General features: G+C 52.1%; 2 long non-coding RNA genes across 4 annotated transcripts in view; one reads left to right on the top strand and one right to left on the bottom strand.

Annotated features, from left to right (window-relative positions):
- LOC132655198 (uncharacterized) overlaps nt 1-8,110 on the top strand; it is a 19,249-nt gene extending 11,139 nt beyond the window's left edge. For 2 of the 3 annotated variants that reach the window (XR_009592895.1, XR_009592896.1), the window contains exons 2-3: nt 3,301-4,511; nt 6,757-8,110. This is a non-coding gene — a long non-coding RNA (uncharacterized LOC132655198). The remainder of the gene's footprint in view (nt 1-3,300; nt 4,512-6,756) is intronic. The other variant, XR_009592897.1, reaches the window with a different exon arrangement.
- On the bottom strand, nt 1,311-20,501 carry LOC132655199 (uncharacterized). The gene is made up of 3 exons (XR_009592898.1): nt 20,399-20,501; nt 14,347-14,452; nt 1,311-1,539 (listed from the first exon to the last, which is right to left on the bottom strand). It is a non-coding gene; the product is annotated as an uncharacterized LOC132655199 (long non-coding RNA).

Here is a 20,501-nt window from a genome sequence, read left to right as displayed (position 1 = left end):
TGCCAGGGGTCAGGCCCTGTCTCAGTTTTGAGCTCATGCAACGAAATGCTGAGGAGTCCCAAGAATTGCAAGGGAGACTCTTGCCTATGCAGACCCCAGGCCTCCCCATGAGGTAGCGATGAGAGCACTTCTGGGACCATTTGCAGATGGGGCGGACCGACAGGTGAGGCACAGTGTTACATAGTGAATTGAGGCAGTGGAGCAGAAAAATACGCTAGCCCAGGGAGGGGCTGCGGTCAAGAAAGGTCACCCGGAAAAGGTGAGCTAAGCCTGAAGCACAGGGGAGGGAGGATGGTGATGATGGCCAGTCTTGGAGAACCGTGTCAGGGAGGGTGCAGTTCTGAGCCCAAACAGTGTTTCGGTTTGTCTTGATTTTGGTCCTCCTGACAGCCTGTGAGATGCAAAGACCCCAGCCAGTCTCACAAGCTCAGCCCCACACCTCCAGGAAGGAAGTACCTTTACTAGGCTTACATAGCTAGTAGGAGAGGAGATGGTATTGCCTGCCTCGTAGCGGACACAGCAGGTTGGGGAACCACTTGGGCTTTGGTTTACTGGTGGAGTGCTTGGCTGTGATCTTGGTCAGGGCAGGAAGCTCTGGGCAGGTGTAGGCAAGGCTGGAGCTGAGCTTGCTCCTCTCAGTATGAGCAGGGCAGGGAGCTGGAGTCTGGGGCACAGGAGGGTACCCCTGACCCCTGTCCCCAGCCCCATAGGGGGCACGAGTTCTCTCAGTCCCACACAGCCCTTGGCATAGAGTGGAGTGTACTTGTGAGCCTGCCAATCACTGTCTGCTTTGGTTCTTTCTATCCTCACGTTGCCCTGCAAAGTAAGGTTTATTATTCCCGTTGACAGACATGAAAGACAGCCAGGCTGCAAGGTGATTTGCAGTCACACACCGAGAAAGCAGTGGCCTCAGGTCTCTCCTCTTCCTTGGGGATGTACTTTTTGCCATTGTGGGTCAGAGTGTTCTGAGAGGAAAAGTGTCCATTGTGCTAGGCAGAGCCCATGGCCCCGGGGAACCTGTCTTAACTGGATGAGCCAAACTCCTGGTGGCCAGTGGGGTGGATTCCAGCCTTGCTGGAAGCCTGGAACCCAGTGTCCTGTTGATGAAGGCCGTTCAGTGGAAGACCAGGTTGAGCCGAGTAGGGTCTGTTGGGGACTTCCAGGTTTCCAGCCTGGTGCTGCTGGGAATTAACCCTCTGTTGTCAGGTGGCTCGCCCAGGCCTGAAGCAGGAGAAATCATCCCATTAAAGAGAATCCTAAGTAAGACCCCGATTCTGGAAGATCTTTTTAAAATTTTATTTTGTGATGTGTATGGTGGGAGGGAGGGAGAGTGCTCATACGTGTGCATGCTTGCCGTAGCACGCGTGAGGAAGGCAGAGGCTGGTTTTCAGTAGCGCGTTCTCCTTCCACTGTGGGTTCTGGGCATTGAATTCAGGTCACCAGGCTTTTGCTACAAGTGCTTTTACTTGTCGTGCCATCTTCCCATCTCACTGGCCCGGAAAGGTTTTCTGGTTTTGGTTTTTGTTTTCTTCCATTTTCCTACAAGGAAAAAAATAGTTATTGGTCCTTCCTGCCTGATGCCCTCCATACCCTGCTGTTCTTTCAAAGCGCGCAATTCCCCGCTGGGTCCCTTTGATGGTTTAAACCTAAAAACATGTGGAACATTGCTGCCGTCCGTCTTTGCCCACTGTTTTGACAGAGGGCCTAGGGTTAGATCCACCTGCAGCTCCTCACTGTGCGTGAAAGGCGGGGCAGGGTGCCGTGGTGAAGCCAGTGGGCCAGTGCTGTTTGTTCAAGCAGCACCCGACCAGGGCGCCCCTCCCTGCCCGTGTTGTGTCTCAGATCGCAGCCACTGTGTTGCTCTGCGATGGCAGGCCTGCTGGGTTCCGTGACAGAGAAGTCATTTCAGTGCCTTTTTAGATAGGGCATGTGCGAGTACGCGTGCCCTCGGAGGAGAGTTACAGGTGTTCGTGGGACATCTGACTTGTTACGTGGATGCTGGGCTCTGAACTCCAGTCTTCCTATTACACAGCCAATGCTGTTAACCCCTGGGTCACTTCTCCAGCCCCTGGTTTGTGGGTCTGATTTTAAGACAAGGTCTCACGTAGCCCAGGTTGGCTTTCTGCTCGCCGTGCAGCCAAGGCTGACCTTAAACTCTTACTGCTCCTGCACCAAATGCCAAGCATGACCGGCCTGCGCTGCCTTGCCTGACGTGGTTTCTCTGGAGGGCTGTTTTTCACGGGGGCTGGCATGATGGGAAAAGTCTTCTACCCTCCTTGCAGGCTACACAGGCCAGGGTGCTGTTGAAATACCGGGCAGAGCCCAACTGCCATCTCTCAGGCTCTCACACCTGTATATTTCTCTTCATCGTCGGGACTGAGAGGGGAGGCAGTTCTGGCTCCAGGCTGGGCTGGTGGTGTTCTCACCTGAGTCAGGCCTAGTCTCACCAGGGCCCTGTTGTGAATAGGCTACAGGCCCCTCTTCCCGTCTTGAGCCACATCAGACCTGAGACCTTCACTTGACCCCCTGAGGCCCAGTTCAGCAGGGCAGATCTGTGTCCCACGTCGGGGACAAGTGAACTGTATTCCTTAGCTCAAGTCCATGCGTCTGTGGCAGACCGCACCAGCTGGGTTCTGGATTGATTGGCTGGGGGGCAGTGGGTCAGGGTTCGGTAGGGGACCAATGCTCCGCCTCTCCTCGCCTGGGCCGACGGCGTGATCCACCGGCTTACTTGGAAGAGTGTTCAAGGACAGCAAGAAAAATGAGGGACTTTCAGGGGCAGCTGTGTTTTCTGACTCAGTCATAATGCCCCTAAAAATCCTTATTGTTCTTGCAGTGTGCTTCGGGCAGCTGCGGTGGCCACCAACCCAGCCCTTGCCGCCCCCTCCCCCCACCAGGCCCTTCTTGGATGGAAGAAACTTCCTGTTGTTAGGTTGCAAATGAGGAGGGGTGGGTGGGCGCAGGCTGGTTGTCGAAGGGGTTGCACGTTGATTTGCAAATATGTTCACCACACCTTTTGGGGGAGGGCTGGGATCGATCGGGAAAGGGCTGGGGGACATGCCTGGGTCTCCCTGTCTCCTGGGAAGTGGATACCTGGATCCCAGAACTTGCTTATTCTCTGTCCCCGTTACTTCAGAGACCACCACCTCCACGTTCAGCTGGAGCCTCCACCTTTCCGAGCCCCACCCCCATGTATTTTGACTGGGGGGGGGGGCTCTGGGTGTGGAGAGGGGGCTGCAAAGCAGCGTATGTGCCTTTTAATCCATTCATTCATTTATTCTTTTTTTTTTTTTTAAACAGGGTCTCATGTAGCCGAGATTGGCCTTCATCTCCTGTTCCTCTGGCCTCTGCCTCCAAGCCCAGAGACTGTAAACACGTGCTAGCTACCACTCTGGGCCTTATTGCAACATGCTCTTCTTTCCTACCTCGACCACGACACAACGATGCCACCAAGTCTCAAAGCAACAGTCTTGTTTGCCAGCTAAGGCTGGGCTGGGGCCTTGCCCATGGAGGGCCAGACAAGGAGATGAACGATCAGTAAGCATCACAGGGCCTGCTTGCTACAAGTCACCCAGGGTCTCAGGGACCTCACATCGGCAGGGGACAGTCGCCTTCAAGATGCCTTTGAGTCCCCGGGAACCCTGCCTGGAAGCTCTCATCATCTGACAAGATAGTCTCAGTGTTTGGCGTACACTCTCCTGCCAGCCGTCCCCGGGATCTGTGGATGGCTTTCAAGAGGTCAGGTTTGCTTGGGAGCTGCCTGCTGGCGCCTTGCTGGGTAAAGATGAAATGGATTTAGCCTTGCTGGTGAAAGTTGAGTGGGGCTCTTATGGATTGGACAAGGGGGACAGCGGTTCTGTCAGCTCCAGGCAGCTCTGCTGGCTTTTGCCAACTTCAGTCTCCACCTCCCCGGAGCCTCTTTGCCCCTGCCTACGCCTGCCTCAAACCTCCTTGTTCATTCCCACGGTCCTCATTCTTTACCAGAGCATTTGCAACAGGGCAGGGCTGGGGAGATGGCTCCGTCAGTAAGGCGCTTGTCACAAGTTCCTTCCCGAACACCTGGTGGCTCACCTGTGATCTCCAGGGGAGAGACAGTTCTGTGGGACTGGCTAGCCACCCAGTTTAGCTAAATCTAGGTTCAGTGAGAGACCCTGCCCTGAATATGGTGTAGGGTGACTGAGGAAGGCACCTTGAGGCGGACCCCTGACTTCCACACACATGAACAGGAGCACACACAGAGACATCAGGTGGGGTTGGTTTTGTTGGTTTTTTTGAGACCGGGTTTCACTCTGTAGACCAAGCTGGCCTCCAACTCACAAGCGATCCACCTACCCCTGCTTCCCAAGCGCTGGCATTAAAGGTATGTGCTGCTATTCCTGGCCTAATACATTAGCTCTTAAAAAGCAAACATACTTCTTTCCCCAGCTAGGAAAGAATTGCTCTCAAATGCTGCTGAGCATGCGTTGGTGGGAAGAACGAAGCTTTTAAACACCCGTGCCTGAATTTCTCTGGTGAGCCACGTGGTCACACTTTGCTTCTGGCCACACCCCATTAACAGAATGGAGATTTTTTTTTGGTGCACACATGGAGGTCAGAGACGTGCCAGTAAAGGCAGAATCAAACTGCCTGCGCTTGCTGAGCCATCTTGCTGGCACCTTTTAAAAACTTACTATTCTGTTAGTTGTTACTTTTTTTCATCTTCATATGAATTCCTGGGGGGATTGAATTTAGGTTTGTCAGGCTTGCAGGGTAAGCACCTTTATCCTCTGAGCCGGGGGGGGGGGGGTTTGGTTTGGTTTGGTTTTTAATGGGAGCTCTAATCCAGTGAGCCACAGGGCAGTGCCTTCAGGAGCCTGGATATCCTTCATCCTTTCTTTCTTTCTCTCTCTCTCTCTTTCTTTCTTTCTTTCTTTCTTTCTTTCTTTCTTTCTTTCTTTCTTTCTTCCTTCCTTCCTTCCTTCCTTCATCCTTTCTTCCTTCCTTCCTTCCTTCCTTCTTTCCTTCCTTTCTTTCTCTCTTTCTATTTTCTCTCTTTCTTGGAAGGTATGGAGAGGCTGGGCCACTGCTGCCTTCCAGCCAGGAAGAGCTCAGAGATCTTGCTGGAGGGATGGAGTCCTCAGTGAGGATGTCCTTGGCTGACAGCTCTGTCGGCCTTTTTGACCCTGTGTCTGGGGTGTCTGCTGATATAAACTCGATTAGAGTTGAAGGCATCAAGAGGAGCCTGAGGTGGGTGTCTGGGCTTATGATTGGCTTTTTCTTACATGTCTTTGTGTTCTGCTAAGCAGCCAGGAGGAACTATTGGGCTACAAGCCCACAAGAGGCAACGGACGAGGGTCTGCCTGCCCCTTGGATGATGGGACCATTTGCCTCTGGCAGGAAAAGGTGGTCCAGGGACTCACTGAGGACACCACAAGGAAATGACCGAGCTGGGATTCATATCTCCCGTTGTGACTCCCAAGAAATGGCTGACATTTCTCTAATAGTAGTGGCATTCATTGTCAGTACATAAGAAATGAAACATGTTTTTCTATGTGTATGTGTTTGCCTGTGTGTGTAGTATGTGCATGCCAGTGCCCACAGAGGACAGAAGAGACAGTCAGGTCCCCTGGAACTGGAGTTGTGCGTGGTTAATGTGGGTGCTGGAAACTGAACACAGGTCCTCCGGAAGAGCAGCTAATGCTTTTAGCCACCAAGCCATCTCTCTAGACCCCTGGCATATTCTTTGATAGCCACCACTTGATCATTGCAAGTACATGACCCACAGCAGGGTGGGTCACTTCCATTAGCCTCCGATGGCAAAGGTACACTGGCCTGCATCCCCAGTCTGTCACACTCCCACCAATCCAAGCTCCAGGTAGGGCACAGTTAGGTCCATTTTACAGACAGAAACAGTCGGCTCAGGTCGTTTGCTTCTGGGTGACGATCTTAAGACCCCTGCCTGCCACTTCTCTGCTCAGGGACAGCCAGGAAGGAACATAGCCATGCTTGGGGCTTGAGTTGAGGGAAAGCCCCTGCTGCTGGGTTGCCATGGCCTTTGGCAGACTTTCCTTCTCTTCCAGGTCAGCCCCAGAAGCACAGCCTGGGGACTAGCTGAGTTGGTCAGCGCAGTGAGCTGACCGTGGCTGCATTGTTGGGTCCAGGAAATGGTTAGCTGTTTTCCTGCAGGTCTGGTCTGCAGAGCCGGACAGCCAGCCTGCCTTGGAATTGGCGGATGGGAGTTGAGAACACCACTTTCCTGGAGCCTCTGGGCTTTGGGCCAGGCCCTCAGGCTTCCTTTGGAAGGGGGGGGTGGCCCCCAAGTGAGCAAGCCATTCTTGCCCAGCTTGGCACAGGCCTTCTCCCCTCCTTGGTCTGGCTCATGCCCTTCCCTCCACCCAGCCCTCTCTGCAGCAGACTGCACACTCTTGGCAATGGTATCCATGAAGCCTGCTTTCCAGAAAGCAGGAGGCCCGTGCAGGCCGACTTGGCCAACACGACAGTGGGGGGGTGGGGGGGTTGCACAGCATTGGCTCTGGCTAGCTCCCAGTGAGGCTGGGAGGCAACCCTGAGCTGCCTTGTCTTACCTGGGCCACAAAGCCCTGCCTCAGTGGAACCAAGAGCCCTGAGCACAGGCACAGGCACAGGGGTCTGCTCAAGGGCAGCCACCTTGGGAAGCCTTCCCGTCCTCTCTGCCCCTGTTGCCTATTGGATAGCGGCAGGAGTTCTCTGTTTTACATACAGATCTGACACTGTTTCTGCCTTTCTTTTCCCTTCCAGGGGGACACGTGAGCTGGGAACATTGGTGTCTTCAGGGGGGAAGCTGGTCCCTTGGGGACCAGCACTGAGGTGACATTTGGGTCTCCAGCACAGTGGACACTGTCTTCTGCTGTTGATCCTGTAAGGATGACCTTTCCTGACAGTTGCTTCTCTGGCCTCTGGCTCTGGCTGAACCCAATTGGGCAGGTGGCTCTGGACTGAGCTTTGGGCCTTGTCTCTGCCCCGGATTCCCTGAGGTTTGGGTCACTGAAGCCCAGGGCTTCCCCTGGGGAGTTTCAACTTTAGACTTCTACAGCTTCAGGCTCTGGCTTAGACCCATGGCATCTGCCAGATGTCTTGAGGGCAGGTACCCAATGGCTTTCTGATTTGCCTGATTGCAGAGAAGCAGAAATCCCCTCACCCCTCACACCTCATTCCTTTTTTTTTTTTTTTTCCCCTAGAGTTTGAATTAAGGGCTTTAGACATACTAGGCAAGCGCCACCACTGAGGGTATTCCAAGTCCCTTTTTTGACTTGAGGCAGAATCTTGCTATGTAGCCCAGCCTGGCCTTGAACTCAGAATCCTTTTGCCTCTCTCTCTAGAGTGCTACCAGTATAGCTGTGTACCACCATGCCCACCTGCTTTCCTGTTTTAACTCCTGTGTCAGGAAAGCAACTCTGGATGGAGGTGGGGTTTATTCCTGATGGCTTGGCATGGCGGAGCTGTCCGGTAATAGCACGGTACACTAGGTAGGCAGAGGGGCGGGCAGCTGTGTGGTAGTTTCCCATGGATCTCGTTTCTGATGAACTGTTGTCCCTCCAGAGGTCCACCTTTTGCTCTGTGTCACCAGGGTCCAGCCTGGGCGCAGACTGCTGACTTTCCCACTGTGGAGCTTCAGTTGCGTCTTCTCACGGGAGTTCCTAATTTGACAGGACATCACCTCAGAATGGCTGATGGCAGCCAACTTTTTTATGCATCTGAGGATGCAGCTGACGAAGAGAGAGAACGCAGAGTTTCTTCAGGAACACACTCCCTGATAACCATCGCCATCAGGTTGGATTATTTCACACCTGCTCTGAAAAGCTCCGTCCATTCCCTTGATGGTCAGTCCTTCAGCCTTGGCCCACCAGTGACCTGTCTTTCTCTCTTGTCTTTTCTGGATGGTTGTGTGGTGTGCATTGTGCGTCTGCTTTCTCTTAGTGTGTTTTCAAGATTCACTCCTCCATGTGCATTAGAGTTCAGCCACTCCTCTGCAGGCCGGGCAGCATCACCACCCGTGGGTGCCCCTGAATTTGTCTGTCCATCCTGCAGATGATGGCTGGGCTGTTTGCAGATTTTGGTTGTTATGAATAAAGCTGTTTTGAATGTTCAAGTATCATGTCTTGGGTGTATGTTTGCATATGGATAGCAGGTTCATTCTCCAGTTAAGGAAATGGGTTTGTGATGGTAGAAAGACTTGTCTGAGGTCACACGGCTGGCACAGGGAACCCAGGTAGGTGTGGTGGATGCACTGGGGTGATGAGTGTTGGGTGTGCTTGGTAAAAGGGTTCAGGACCACTCACCATCTCCTGGTGCCCAACCACATGGTTGCCAGGAGAGGTTGCCACAAGAGCTATAGCCCTTGTCACTGGCAGCTCAGTGGTTTTCTCACTGCATCCCAGGCTCCAGGGATGGGAGACAAACTCCGGAAGGATGCTTGTCCAGAGGCAGAATCACTTCCCAGGTGCTTCCCTCTCCTTGGGTTCAGAGCTCCACCGAGCTACCCTTCCCCAACTCCAAGCCAAAGGGAGAAGGACTTGTGCTGCTGTGATCTCAGCCACAGATGCAAAAAAACAAGCAAAAACTTTTTTTTTTGGTTGACATCAACAGGTCGCAGATACCTCCTGGACAACAGGGGCAGTCAGGCTGATCATCTCAGCTTCGGCCCTCTCCTAGCTGCCACCACCGCCACTCCCTTCTGGTCTCTGCTTAGCGTGTCCCCGGGAGTGAAGGAGGCCGTGTCCTTTACCTGCGAACTCACTGGGGCATCTTCCTTGAGATCCTTGTGCCAACAGCACCAGAGTGAAGACTTTTCAGGATTGTTTGTTTGTGACAAGGTCTCAGTGTAGCTCTGGTTGGCCTGGAACTCGCTGTGTAGTCCAGGTTGGCTTTGAACTCTCAGAGATCCTCCTGCCTCTACCTCCTGAGGGCTGGGATTGAAGACATTCACCACCGGACCCCACTGACCTTTCAGTTTTATGAGCCAGCTTGCCCCTGGCTAAGATAACACTGCTCCATGACATCACACTCCAAGACCCATAGGCAAAACCCAGGGCCAGCCTACTTTGCTTTGTTCTACATCCCACACATGCACGCCCCGGCTCTGAGGGAGGGCCTGCAGGGGAAACAGAGGCACAGATGTGTCACATATATCTTTACCTCTTGCCTCAGAGCCCCTCAGTTCCATCTCCCCATCAGGTCCTTGGCTGTTTGTTCTGGTGCGGCACCCCCACAGAATCTCCTAACTGAAGGTGACCTGACCCCATCAGACAGCAGCCCAGGACATGAACAGGCTCCCAGAGTGTGGCCAGAGGGGCCACAGGACATGGCCCAGCGTGTGCTGAGTTCATCATAATGAACTTGCAACTGTGAGAGACGGGAGGGTGGTCTTCCTGCCTGGTCCGCTGCGAAAGGCTCAGCTTTCCAGGGGGCCCAGGTGGCCTGGTGATACGACAGTGCTTCAGCAGAGGATAGGTGCGGAGGAAGGCTGAGTGACCCTCTGTGGAGGACATATCCCTGGCGTGCGGTGGGGAGGGGACACGGAGGGTTGTCCAAGTCATCAGCAATGTTGTCTCTTGGTCGCATCCATTCCCTTTACTGGGTCTAGTTAGTCAAGTCCTCTCTTACCTTCAGTGTATCTCAGAGGCCATCTTAACAGAGGACAAATTCCTCCCCATCAACAGAGGAGCTGTCCACCTACTGAGGAGGACACTGGCAATGCCTGCACCCCCTGAGTCGGTTTCTTGTCTATAAGGTGGGGGACACCGATGGTTTAACCCCACAGGCCCACTAGGATATGTGAATTAGGTTTGTGCCTGGTACGTGGGTGTGAGGAGGGGAACTGCAGTCACCTCTCACTCTTCCTGTCTCAGTTCCCACGAAGTGGATGGTGTCCCTTCCCCACCCCATCCCCAGCCTACCGCCAGACCAAGGCTACTATCACGCCAACCATAAACCTTGGCAAAGGCCCAGGCACAGAACCCGAGTCCACGCAGTCCCTGACACAGCGCCCTCAAGTCTTGCTGTGTCTTGTGGAGATTATGAGCCCCAAGCTGCAAGGGCCACTTTTGCTCTTCGGCCTTTTGGGAATGAAGTCGGAAGGGTACCAAGGGACAGAGCAGGATACTGGGCCCTGATGGTGTCACTGTGGTGCCTGGATCTAGCCCTGCCAGAAGCTTATTGGCCCTTGATAATTTTAGGAACATGTCAGTCAAATTTCCCCCTTTTATTGCCTTGCTAGTTCAGGCTTACTTTCTGTTGCTTAGAACAACTTACTCTTTACAGACAGTGTCACCAAGGGGTACACAGCCCAGGTAAGGCCCTAGACATCAGCTTCCTGAGGCTTGCGGGTGTGTGTGTGTGTGTGTGTGTGTGTGTGTGATCTACCTGCTGCTCACACAGCCTGGGTGCTTGACACATGTCAGGTAATTAGCAAACGTATCAAAGCAGGTCCATTGCCCATTTTCTCCTTTGGTGTACCCTGCATTCCAGTCCTCATATAAGGAGACCATTTTGCCTTCTCTGCTCATCCTTGGCTGACCTGTGATCTTTCTGGAGTGGCTTCTAGGAGTCTGTGGTGGTAAACTAGTCTCATGATGTTTTCATGAAAGTTTTCAGTCTAGGGCTTCATAGATCAAATATCTCTGTTCATATACTCAATTTTACAATTCCCCATGAGTGTGCCCAGTGTCTGAAATACCAGGCCTTTTCCTGCCTGAAAGGAGTGTGTGTGTGTGATCTAGCAGCGAGGGAAGCTATTGCCGATTTTAGTTCAGTTGTTGGGTGATTTTACGTGTTTGGATAATTCTTGTATTCTTCTGTGGACCAGATAATAAAATGCCTCTAAGAAGGAAAGCTCGGTCCTAAGCAAGCTGGAATGAATGTGGCTTATCCATGGCCAAAGGGAAGGCAGAGTGTCGGTGGGTGGGCCCTGGGTCTGAGGGAAATACCAACTGTGTGCCAAGCTCTGTACTTACCTTCCTGAGGTCCTCCACTCAAGCCAACCTGGACTTTCTGTCCCACCTCACTGGTGGAGACAGTAAAGTCCCTTCTCGAACAGAAAAGAGGTCTGATCTGCCGCTGAGCAAGATTGGGGAGCCTGGGATACAGGGGGGGCCCTTGACATTGTTGCGCTGTCCCAGGTGGAATCTTCCCTCATCTTCCCTCCCAGTCACAGCTACATGTAGCCTTCGTCTCTGCATCTAACATACTTTGCGCTTGGTACTGAGGCTGAGCCAATGCTAAAGTCTTAGTGCCAGGAACATCTCCCTGTCTCCTACAGCATCCATTCTCTCCTGCCAGTGGTAGTTAACCTCTTCCTTAGAAAACTGCTTCTCTCTCTTTCTCTCTCTCTCTCTCTCTCTCTCTCTCTCTCTCTCTCTCTCTCTCTGTGTGTGTGTGTGTACTGTTACTGTGCTGGGGATTAAACCCAGGCCCTTGCTTGTGTTAGGAGAGCACTAAGTTATCCCTTAGCCCTTAAATCTGTTTTGAGACAAGGCCTCAGTTACCCGAGCCTGCCCTGACCTTACTCCAGAGCCCAGGCAGGCTTCGGACTTGCGATCCTCTCACCCCAGCCATCTGAATAGCTGAGATTCCTGGCTGGCCTGCACCACCAGTAATTTATTGATTGTTACTGTCCAGTGGGGACTTGCTGCAGTACGTGTGTGGAGATCAGAGAACAAGTTTATGAAGCCCCCCTTCCACCTTCACATGGGTTCTTGCAACTGAACTCAGGCCTCTAGGCTTTCATGGTAAACTCCCTTGCCTGCTGAGCCATATCATAGGCCCACAAACTGTATATCCTTCTCAGGTCTTGAAATATTTTAAACCAAGTGGTCACGTGATCTTGCTGAAGCCAGTCATAGCCTAGCCTACCTTAGTTTGTTCAAGAACTGGACATGATCCAAACAGAACATCCCAAATCATCCTTGTGGATCATTAAGCTGTAAGATTCTATCTGCTGGGAGCCACATGCTAGAGCTTGAGAATATGAAAGCCCAAGGCCAGCCCTTCTCCCTCTGTGCTGGCTGCTTTCATATCAACTTGACACAGGCTAGAGTCATTTGAGAGATGAGAGCCTCAATTGAGAACATGGGCTGTAGAGTATTTTCCTAATTGGTGATTGATGTGGGAAAGTCCAGTCCATTGTGGGTGGGGCCACCCGTGGGCTGGTAGTCCTGGGGTTAAGAAAACAGACTGAGAAAGCTATGGAGAGCAAGCCAGTAAGCAGCACCCCTCCATGGTCTCTGCATCAGCTCCTGCCTCCAGGTTCCTCCCTGAATGGGTTCCTGCCCTGACTGCCTTTAAAGATGAGCAGTGATGTGGAATCATAACCAAAATGAACCCTGTCATCCCCAACTTGATCTTGGTCATGGTGTTTCATCACAGCAATGGTGACCCTTAAGACAGGCCCCCCCGAAACTGGCTTATAGACACCACCCTCACTTAACCTGTGCATGATCATCAAGGTAATACAGGAAGGTGCTAAGAAATCATACAGGGCAAGAGAGCATAAAGGAAAACAGACTCCTGCTCCACGCCCTTTCCAGCCCAGCTTCACCGAGAATGAACTACTTCCTTCTGTGTGTCCCACGACTCAAGTTAACACTCTTACCCACCTCTTTCTCGACTTCTAACTTTGGACCAACATCCACGGTAAGAACCCTGAGGATCTAGCTCACTTAGGTCTCTGCCCTGTTTTTTTTGTTTTTGAGACAGAGCCCCATTCAGCCCAGCTGGGCTTTGAACTTGTTATCTAGCTGAGGACTCTGAACTCCAGCTCCTCTTGCCTCTACCTCCTAAGGCTCAGGGTCACAGCTCCTACACCAGCTTCATCTTATTCCTTTTCATCTTCAGAGTTTACAGCAAATCTATATCCTGCTCTCCTCCGGCTCAACGTCTTCTCTTTTGATTCAACTTTAGATGTGTTTTTGTTTTAAATCTGTCCCATCCTTTTCAGATGACAACTATGGACCTTCCTGCCAATGCCTCATCATCTGTCACTTTTTTTTTTTTCTTACCATGCCCATGTTATTGTCTCTTCCACTTCAAACCGAATTTTTTTACAGTTTTGGTCACAAGTTAACTCATGAAAAGGCAAGCTGGGATGTGGCTCAGGGGTAGAGGTAGAGCATTCATCTTGCCTGCCGGAGACACTGGGTTTCACCTCCAGCAACTTAATGTGACTATGATTGTCAGGTACTGTTCACTGTAAACTCCCCTTTGATCTTGCTGTGTGTGTGTGTGTGTGTGTTTGTGTGTGTGTGTGTGTTGTAATGGCGATGGAAGCCAAGACCTTATTCTTGCTAGGCAAATGCTCTACCACTAAGCTCTGCCTGTGGCCTTAAACTCCCCCCTTTTTAAATGAAGATGGTTTGACCTCCATTTGTTGCCTATGGCTAATGTCTCTTATATTTCACATTCAGTTCCTGTTAACTACGGTGGTTTGAACGAAAATGGCCCCATGGGCTCAAATATTTGAATGTCTGGTTCCCAGTTGGTAGGCTGTTTAGGAAGGGTTAGGAGGTGTGGCCTAGCTGGAGGAGGTGTGGCCTTGCTGGAGGAGGCATAACCCTAGGGGTGGCTTTAAAGTTTCAAAAGCCCATGTCAGGCCTAGTCTCTTCTGTCTGCTGCCTTTGGATTAGGATTTACACTCTCAGGCACTACCCCATCGACATGCCTGCCTGTTTTCTGTCATGATGATCATGGACTAACCCTCTAAAACCAAAATCAAGCCCCCAATTAAATGCTTTCTTCTATAATCTGCCTTGGTCATAGCATCTCTTTAAAGCAATAGAATAGTGACTAAGACTTTGACTTAGATGAAATGTGTCCACATGCTTTCAAACACAAGCTCAGGACCATATTCCTGGGGCCAAGAGGGAGTGTCTAGCAAAGCCCTGTGCTCTGAAAGGAACTAGGCCTGTCTGAATGCTCTGCTGTCACAATCTTGAAATTCATGACGATGTCTCACCAAAGCCTCAAAGATTCTGTAGCCGTCCTGTGCTCGCGTCTTGCTAGGAAAAGCCTGAACCTGCTGAGGAATGTTCTCCCTTCCAGAGCCAGCCAGCAAAAATCCAAGTGAGGGGCCCTGGACCCAAGGGGTAATGCTGGGAATGAATAGACCTTTGTTATTTCTGGTGAGGACCAATCCCCACATTCCAGAGAACCCATGTCCCCAGGGTCTGCCCAATTCCTAGGGCTTATGACTGGCAGGTCCTGCATTCAAGTCCGAGCTCCTACTTTTCAGACTATAGAGCCTCCTACTCCACCAGGATGCTCCCCCGACACAGAGGCAGTCTACCAGAAAGTGTGTACAGTTTTCTGTATTCGTAAGTGCTTCAAGCCACTTACCCTCGGGGCCCATTGAGGAAGGTAAGATGCTTTGAAGGTGCCTATTAAACAGAACCTCTGTGCAGCCAGCAAAAGAGGAGGCAGTACTTCACAGATGGATTCCAACCTATTGATACAAAATGAGCAAATTCTAACATCAAATGGGTGTGGTGACACATACCTATTATCCCAGCGATTAGAGGCTATGGCAGGAGGATGCAAAGTTCAGGGGTAGCCTAGGTTACAAAGTGAGATCTTGACACAAAACAAGAAATACATACATACATAAACACACACACATATGTATTTATACATGTATGTACATGTATAGATGTATGTCACATGCATATATACAGACATCACTTTCAGTTTTTAATGAATCAATTTGCGTAACAACACTCAGTCTCAAGACCAGTATCAAATACAGTAACAATGGTTGCTTGTCACTCACACACATACACAGACACACACATACATGTGCGTGCTCTCTCTCTCACACACACACACACACACACACACACACGAGAGGTGCCCACCGTGTGTTGTCTCCCGATATAATTCAATGCCATCTAATGATATAGTCTTGACAAAGCAAACTCTAAACCACACGCTTGACCCTGACCCGGCCTCTATGCCCAACTGCCCATTTACAGGAGAAGCAGAGGAAAGGGGGACCTGTTGAACTGCACCACAGAGCCGCAATCAGCAGAGTCCAGACACAGCCAGACGCCGCAGAACAGACTGGCTTCTCCCCGTAAATAAACTGCAGGCAAAGACAGAACGAAAAACCTTGAGACCAGAAGAGGCTCCGGAGACTCACCGAGCCTCGGCAACGAGCAGACCTCGTTTGGGCCTAAACCTAAACTGACAAGAAGCGGTCGGGTAATAAACAGAAACAGAGCATCAACCGGATCTCTGCTAATACCGGGGATAATGGTTGTTGTCGTGTGCTAATGGTGTTGTCACAATGGTTCCCGCTCGGCTTTTGTCCGCAATGGTCCTTGTGGAGACACATACCAAAATATTTATGTGTGAGATGATGCCATGCCTGGGATTTGTTTCAGAACAGCACCGAGGATGGATGTGGAGGGGGGAGGAGGGGCCCCAGGAGGCAGCATGGCCTGAGTGCTGATTGTCACATTGAGTGGAGGGGACAAGGGAGTTTGCTTTGTCCGTTTTTATGTCTGAGTTTCTTACCTGTTTTCAGTGCTGGAGAATCAGACCTAGGGCCTTGCACATACTAGGAAGTAAGTTATTATTTTTAATTTTTAAAAGGACCTTTCTCTGCTGCCCGTAGTCCTAGCCCTCAGGAGGTCAAGGGAGAAGTATAAAGAATTTGAGGCCAGCTTGGGCTACACAGCTAGACTCTGTCTCAAAATAAAGAAATAAAAATGAAAAAGACTCCTGTGGCCTGCGGCAGGTATCTGGGGGAGGGACATTTGGGGAAGGACGGCCATGCCTCTAGGAGCACAGAAGCACCGACTTGGGGTTACCTTATTACTCCTCCCTCCCCTGGCCAGGCTGGGCCCTGGAGGTTGCAGCCACTGGCGCCCAGGCTCACATCAAAAGAGAGCTTTCCTCATGTCTGGATGAGCTCATGCCTCTGCACACTGTAATTGTAGAATAGCTCGGGCCCCAGCCCACAGCTCAGGCTCTTCCCTCCCACCCCTCAGGCACGTCCTGGGCCATGTCAGGCCATCTGGCCACCAGCACGGGCTGGAGAAGGTGCAACAGCTGGCGGGAACTGAAGTGCATTCACAAACACACTTCTCATAGCTTCCTTGGTGCTGATAGGCCAGGGCCAGCCCAGGATCCAATGACCTGGAGGGTCAGTAGGCTGCTCCCAGTCCCACCTCCCACAAGTGCCTCTGCAGGGAGGGAGCACTGAAGAGGCTCCTGGAGGCAGCTCAGTGTCTCTCTATGGAGCACTGTTTATCTTTGGGAAGGAGCAATGCTTCCTGGATAATATTCTCAGACCCCTGCCTATTAGCAGCCTCTGTCACTATGGCAACCGAAGGACTGCTATTTGCTTCCAACCATCCCTGACTTTCAGACCACTGTGTATCTTAATTTAAGAGTTTTGCCTTTGTTGCTTGATAACGCAAACCAAGTTGGAGAAAGATGGGCAGAAGCTCTGAATGATGTCTTGACTCAGTCTTGCAAAAATATGAAATCACAATGGTTCTTGAAGTGTAACTAGGACTCTGCAAGGTACCTAAGTGTGAGGATCAGTGGGATGATCCCTCACCCCTGGACACAAAGGGGGAAAAAAAAGAGTATTTGGAGAAGTGCAGAAATGCAGAAATGCAGAAATGCCCTGTGGCCCCAGGGTTTGGCGTGGACTATGAATCCATTCAGCAGAGGCTTCCACCATGGGTGGCTGGGAGTTAGCAAAGCTTTGCAAGTTGGGTAGAAACGTGCATCCTTCTAGAGAAGGGGCAGGTTTTCTCCCCTAGTGCCTGTGGACTGAGGAATCACAGATGCCTGTGTGTGAGTCAGAAACTGCCTCACCCCTCCAGGGTCAAACGCAAGGAATGCGACCAAACAGCTGGGCCTTCTTGCCCTGGTGGTATCCTGTGGGAGAGGGATTTAGACGGTGACCGTGAGGGAGGGAGCTGCCCAGGCTTCTTAAGCTATATAAGGACACTGTGTGCATGCCCATGTAAGCACAGGGCACAGGCCCGTTTTTCTTCCCTTCCCTCCTTCCCTCCTTCCCTCCTTCCCTCCTTCCCTCCTTCCTTCCTTCCTTCCTTCCTTCCTTCCTTCCTTCCTTCCTTCCTTCCTTCCTTTCTTCCCTCCTTCCCTCCTTTCCTCATTCCTTCCTTCCTTCCTTTTTTCCCTCCTTCCTTCCTTCCTTTCTTTATTCCTCTTTCCTTCCTTCCTTCCTTCCTTCCTTCTTTCCCCCTCCCTTTATTCCTTCCTAACATCTTCCCCCCCTTTCTTTCATCAATTCAACAAGACAATCTATGCCAGCTGTTTAAGGATGAGCAAATACTAACTCCCCCCCCAACCCCACGGAACACATCTATAACCCAATAGACCCAGTGAGGAAAGAGGGGGGAAAAGTGTTCACTAAATGAGAGTATGAGACAGGTTGAGTGTGTGTGTGTGTGGGGGGGGTGCTAAGGGACCAAAGCAAAGAACCTATTGGATGGGTGTCTCAGGGGGGCTAGGGTTGAGTTTCCCGTGGGCCTAAGCTGCCCACAGAGCTGTCCTGCCATCAATCGCTCTGTCCTTCAGGAGATGTTTGATCAAACAGAGTCCGCCAGCACCTCCGGCCACATTCTGTTAGCAGATGGACAGTGGTTCCAGCCCAGCCGGTGAACACGGCCAGACTCCTCACTCTGGAATAGAATGGCATGCCAGCCGAGTCCTCCAGCTGCACCCCACTACACAATGCCATCCAGCTCCCTGCCTGCCCTTTTCCAACATGTAGGCCGCTGAAGCAGTCTTGGCTGCCACTCATGGCTGGGAAGGGTGGATCTGGGCTTTCCCTAGGCAAAGCTTTAACAAGGGTGAGAGAAGAGAGCCTCCTGAAAAAATAGCCTCCGTCTCGGGCATGGGTGGGGGTGGGGCTGCTTCGTTCTCCAGGCCAGCTGCCTCTGCAAGGCTCCCACACACAGGGTCCTCGGCGAGTTCCCTCTCGAGCAAGCTGGAGTGCAGCCCTGGCAGGCCTCACAGGGAGGAAATGCCAGCCACATTTCTGTAAGGCTGGCTCAGCCTCCCCAGGGACCCTCAGGCAGCCCTAACGTTTCCTCTGAGGCGTGTCAGTGGTATGGGCCTGGCCAGCCAGGGTGGGCCTCCGGCAGGACCTGTGACTCAGGGCTAGTCAGACGGAGGCAGGATGTCAGCAGTATTCACTGGGCTACAAGGAATCTCACTCTTCTATTTATAGGCAGTGTGACTGCTGGCCTAGCCTGATGGGAGGAAATGGCCAACACATCAGGAGAATGGGAGCAGCGAGTCAGGAACCAAGGCTGAGAGAGGTGGGATTGAGAGAGGCGGCATACCATCCCTCCTACAGAGGCCTTAGTTAGCCTCTGTAGGAGGAGGGGGGCTTCCAGGCTAGGACCAGCTCAGAAAGGCCAAGGCTAGACCAGGCCCGGATGATGGGACTGTATGGTCACACAAGTCACCAGTTGAATAACTGACGTAAATACTAAGAACAGTGGCACACACTTGTAATTGCAGTACTGGAGAGGCAGAGACAGATATCCGGGACTCCTCTTCAGCCGGCCAGCCAAGCCTACCTCGTGGGCGTAGATCTACATAGTGCGTTCTGGGCCGGCCAGGGCTACGTGGTGAAACCCTGTCTCAAACCAACAAAGCGCTGGTCCACATTAGGTGGCTTGGACCTTCTAGACCAGCGGTTCTCAGCCTTCCTGATGCTGTGACCTTCTGCTCCAGGTACCTCCTGTCGTGGTGACCTCCGACCATAACAGTATTTCGTTGCTACCTCCTAACTGTAATTTTGCTATCGTTACAAATTATTACATAAATATCCTATGGAGGGTATGAAAAGTGACCCCAAAGGGATCAAGCCCATGGGTTAAGAACTGCTATTATAGACTCTGATCGGAGAGTACCCAGTGGCCTGGTAGCCTCGAGAATTTACTCTCTTCCCAAACATCTTGCCTCGTGTCCAGGCAAACTGATTGCTCTTAGGAAACTCATAAGGCCTTGATACCGGTCACATGACATCTGTTGGCTTGTCGACACCTTCGAGTCTGGGCATGCACGTATGGACCCCTGTAGGTGGGGGTCCAGCTGCTCGTGTTTGCAAATGCACGTGGGGGCCAGATGTGCCACTTTTTAGGAGCCACCCACCTGCTTTATTTGTTTGAGACAGGGTTTCGCCACATAGCCCTGAGTGGCCCGGAACTCACTATGTGAACCAGGCTCTACAGAAGCTGGGCTGGCTGGCGAGTGAGCCCTGGCTGTTTGTCTGTCTCTGCCTCCTCAGTGCTGGGATTATAAGCGTGTGCCACTGTTCCTAGTATTTTACCTGGGTGCAGGGGATCAAATACAGGTTCCGTGCTTATGAGGCAAATGCTTTCCAGACAGACAGAGCTGTACCCAAAGCCCCTCACAACGGCTTTTTAATGTACGTCCACTTAAACAGAAGTCAGGCTGAAGCAGAACTGAAGTTCAGCACAGTTAAGGCCTCACCTTACTTTGCACACATGTACAATGTATTCCGAAGAGGCGTGTGTAGAACATGAGCTGCTTCTTTGAGGAGTGTTGTGGGGGACAAGTGCCATGACCCTGCCTGTTGCTCATTCGACGCCACGGCCTGTAAGACCTGTCTACACAGCTGCCTCAGTCCCTATCTGAGCCTGCGGCCAATTTTTGCTGTGCTGGACAAGGAACTCTTGAGGCCTGGGAAGGAGTCTCATCCCTCCTGAGACTCAGGTCCCTCCCTAGAGCCTGGCATGCGGTGGGAGATTGGTGAGTCCCTCCTGCCCAGGTGACATCAGAGGCCCTTCCATTCTCCGAAATGAGGAGAGTCGCCTGCAGTGGGGCTGCTGGGCAGGGAGCCAGGCTGGGAGGCCTTCTGTCCTCATGCCCTTCTGGTGGGACACAATTTCCTAAGTGGCAGACACTTCCATCAGGCCGACTGGGACCAGTCGGGTTGAAACCAGCTGAGAGCCACTGGGAAAACTGGAAACCTGACCCCTTCAGCAGGAAAATGTGGGAGGAGGCTTGTGTCTTCCTTTGTATTCTGTGGGACAGGCTCAGCCCCAAGTTCCTGTCTGAGGTACGGAAGTGACTAATGGGGGGAACAGCACCACCCACTGGTCCCCTATTCCTGTCTGCTGACCAAGGGTCAGGGAACCCCTCCCTCTGCCCTGCCAACTTCAGAGGCTGCTGAAGAACTCAGACGTCTGTAGCTAAGGCAGGGAGAAGGGAGGGCAGGCGATGTTGGCAGAGTCCCTCGGCTGTGACTCCTTCCCGAGAAGGGCCTCCCCCAGCTTTCCCAGCTGTCCCTGCCTTTTACCTGTGTAGTCACTCTTCCAGGAGCTAGCTCACCTCCCAAGCCACACCTCACCCTTCCCCTCAACCCCATGCACACCTCTTCCCAGAGGGAGCTGCCAGCCTCGGGGCCCTTGGAGTCTCGCAAAGCCGGCACCCATGATAGTCCTAGCGTCTCTTCTACACAAACACGCCGAACATAC

The sequence above is a fragment of the Meriones unguiculatus genome, chromosome 7, assembly GCF_030254825.1.
Source record: "Meriones unguiculatus strain TT.TT164.6M chromosome 7, Bangor_MerUng_6.1, whole genome shotgun sequence".
Lineage (NCBI taxonomy): Eukaryota > Metazoa > Chordata > Mammalia > Rodentia > Muridae > Meriones > Meriones unguiculatus.
The sequence above is the reverse complement of the archived record's forward strand: the minus strand, read 5'-3'. Positions and strand labels throughout refer to the sequence as shown.